The sequence below is a fragment of the Carassius auratus genome, unplaced genomic scaffold (genome assembly GCF_003368295.1).
Source record: "Carassius auratus strain Wakin unplaced genomic scaffold, ASM336829v1 scaf_tig00024267, whole genome shotgun sequence".
NCBI lineage: Eukaryota > Metazoa > Chordata > Actinopteri > Cypriniformes > Cyprinidae > Carassius > Carassius auratus.
Genome location: NW_020525333.1, coordinates 1 through 3,928, shown reverse-complemented (window position 1 = coordinate 3,928; position 3,928 = coordinate 1). Strand labels below are relative to the sequence as shown.

At 35.9% G+C, this 3,928-nt stretch overlaps 1 pseudogene; it reads right to left on the bottom strand.

The window, feature by feature from the left end:
- Window positions 1–1,634: 1,634 nt before the first annotated feature.
- LOC113078125 (AP-5 complex subunit sigma-1 pseudogene) lies at window positions 1,635–3,545 on the bottom strand (annotated as a pseudogene).
- Window positions 3,546–3,928: the final 383 nt, after the last annotated feature.

Sequence of the window (3,928 nt, the reverse complement as noted above, 5' to 3'; positions counted from 1 at the left end):
CAATTCAAAAAGACAATCTACTGAAACTAAACTGCAAAAGTGGCTTATTCCAAAATCCTTAGATCCTGATGTAAAACAATATAAACTCATTAACATATAACTACCCACATTCATAATTTCAACATTTAATTGTCATTTCTAACATAAAACAACCAAGTTTATGCTGATAATGGCTGTGTAGCACCCACTGCTCTGCAAATGCTTCAAAAGCATCTCAACATACAGAGAAAGGGGTTAATTTAATTTTTTACAAGGTCTCAAACGTTAACATTTTGTGGCTGCACATTTTGCAACAGCACAGTCGCAACAGCGAAAATAATTTTCAGTCATTTTAAGAGGACCTAAAGTGGTTAAAAATAAAAATATAGACCCCTTGAAAAGCTGCCACCTGAAAATGTTATTTTTTTTATTACATCCACAGAAATGCAGTGAGATTTTTGAGATATCACTAACCACATGCTACTCGATTCAAATGCTATTGTGAGGACATGTCATGTGTTAGAAGTCCTTTCAATGTGAGTGTCTAAACAACATTTCACAGCTACAAGAGCATTTGGACGTAACGGGGCTCTTGTCATGCTTGATGCGAGAGAAATCCAACCATCCCTACTCTATGAGGCAGCTGAACAAGGAAGTCCAGAAAAGCCTCACATTTAATCAGGTCAACATATTGAACCGCAGTACTTGTGAGTTATGACTGGCCTCACACTTACATAAAGTGGACATCCCTCACCCTCCCTTCATTCTCAGCACAGCATGATGACAGAGGTAACTCATCATTATTAAATCAGGGGAAAGAGAGGCTAAAAATGGATTTTCAGGAATTTGTGTGATTGCCTCCGTTGGCCTAGAATATCAAGGCATCATACGGCCTTGTCAATCAGCCATCTCAGATCTCTTGGCAGACACACTGCTGGGAACTACTGGAATTATTTTAGATGAAAGTGTTAGAGGATTATTCAAATTGCCATGCACTTGACTAAAGCAAAACATATAGCATTTAATCAAATACAACACTGCCCCTAGAGGAGAGCCAGATAGCTAGATATTCTATAGATAGATAGATAGATAGATAGATAGATAGATAGATAGATAGATTAGATAGATAGATAGAGAGATAGAGAGATACTGCAATGGTTATTTAGTTTAATTTAATTAATGGTAATTTTGACCCAGCCAAGACGGCAATAATAATAGAAATTCTGATTTTAATTAACAAGAATCTCAATGAACAACGTTATCAATTGACCATTTATGGTCAGTTAATCAGTTACTCCTGAGAAAGATCAAATGTGTAAAGAGCTTTACTTGAAATAAGCTCTACAGAATCTCTCATTGATATATCAAAAGCTGTGCTACTTTTTTTTTGTGTAAGTTGGGACTTTTTTCATCCGATATCAAACTGCAATTAAAGTTTTAGAACATGTGCATTCTGGTTTATCAAGGAAAAAAACTGTTCACAATACACTTCGTGGATGCAATCTTTTTACTTTTTGAAATCCTATTACACCTTCAGAGAAGAAGAGGTTTCCTCCAAACTATTAAATTAGAACATCCTCCATTTATCAGGTAGTTTATATATTACTCTCTAAATATGTGGCAAATCCTCATGTTTATACAATACACACACGGTTTCATTTGCTCACGTAGCTCGCTATCTCTTTATCCAAGGGCGAGGGCAAAACGGTGGTTTAGGAAGAGGAGCTGAACCATGGGGAAGCAGTCTGTGCAAACAATGCGTCCACAGCGATCACTTTCAGCAACACCTGAAAATAACAGCCAGAGAGAAAATGGGTAGCATCAAATAATCCATAGTTTAGCAATTTCTGCCCATTTACTTTAAAATGTGTGTCCTTGTTCACTGTATGACAACAACTCCAGCCCTATTCATACAGTAAATTGGAAATATATAATTCTTCAGTAAATTTCTGCAGAAAATACCCGAGCTCATTGGATTGCTTTTCTGTGAACATATTGATCACAATGTAATTAAAAGCTTATCATGTTTCTCACACGGAGTGTGATGTATATTCTTATCATCATTTTAATTGTGCCCACTGCTAGTCTTTTTGATGGCAAGAAACTAGGCCAGCAGACATAAGAAAAACTTGCACTCAGAGTACTTTATAAGATTGCTGGAGTTCAACAGAAGTTCAATTTCAGCTTTAACAATAAAATCAATACAATAGTTTTCAGACTCTAGGCTACATGAATCTACACAATGATACAATGAAAACACCAAACAACATAAATTCACACAACAGTCACTCAAACACACAGTAATAATGACATTTTATACTACCGTGTATTGTTTGAAGTCAGTTAGATTTTTCATTATTACCATTTCAAATAAATGCTATTCTTTTAAACTTTCTATTCAACAAATAATCCCAATGTATCATGGTTTAAAAAAAAAAAAAAAAATCTGAGCAGCACAACTCTTTTCCACATTGACAGTAATAAGAAATATTTCTTCAGCACCAAATCACTATATTAGAATAATTTCTGGAGGCTCAGGTGACACTGAAGACTGGAATAATGGCTGCTGAAAATGTAGCTTTCCCATCACAGGAATAACTAACATATGGTATATCTATATAAAAAAAATAATTAAAGAAAGTATTATAAAAAATAAAAAAAAAGTATATTTTATTTTAAATTGTAAAATTTCACAATATCACTGTTTTTATTTTTGATCAAATGCCTTAATTATCATAAGATAAAACATTTTTCTCTTACAAATCTTACCGATCCCAAACTTTTAAACTGTACATGTTCCATTTATTGGATCCAGTTAAATTTTGGTGTTGTATTTTACACCCATATGCAAACACACAAGCACAGTGAACAAATGAACATGCAAACATACATGCAACACATACAAACATCCACATGCATGCACACACAGACAAAGCAACGGACTAAAAAAATATATTGGATTTCACATTATTGTGGTATTTTGTATAAGTTCTACAAGTGAGTGTTTCAGAAAGTAATGCTTTTCAGTGAGCAGCAGTGGCTCCTCAACAAGCCACACAATATACTGTATGTTATTATTCATAGCTGTAGCACAAAACATGCTGGATTTGTCGTCATTAGTTTTTCTAACACCTTCTTTCATGGTTTTTTGTTTCTTTTCTAGAGCCCTAAAAGCAATAGTAATTGATCACCCCTACTAAAACATTCATTAGTCCCAGAAAAACATCACCTCAGCACCAGGTCCCAGCAGACGTAGCTCCTCAAAGCAGTGACGTGCAATGTTGCGAAGCACTCCCTCTGCGAGCAGGAGGTTCTCGTGTGGTCTGCAGACCAGAGTGAACGCTAGAGACTGAACCCCCAGCCACAGAACAACACTCCGATCTGGAAAGAGCTCTGCATTGCCCAGGGAAAACACACCGCTGTCAGCTTCACCCAGAGCTGCAGCCTCCTCACCAGCACTGCCTCCACACACAAACCGCCTGAGGCCTCCCTACTCAGAGCCACAGCACTCCTCACCTGCCTGACAGAGAGAAAAGGGGCAGAAAAAAAAAAAGAGTATTGTTTCCCTTGGGTACACATACAAAGTACCAGTAAACATTGTTTCTGACAAAATAGCACTGTTACTGCAGTTGTTGCTAATACAGATATTGGTATTAGCAGGACAGTTACCCAAAAATAAAATTTCTGTCATCATGACATTCACTCACTCTCATGGATATCGTTCATATTTTCAGATGAAAGACTGTTATAATGGTTTGGAACGACATGGGGTGAGTAAATGATGATAAAATAAAATTTTGATCATCACATTGATGATCTCAGTCATCAAAACACGATTATGATTATTGAACAAAATGATTGAACAAACATTTGCATTTAATTACCTACTACTTATTGTAATAATTTAAACGTGTTGATTTGATTGTGAGCAAGAATTTGGCATCTCACC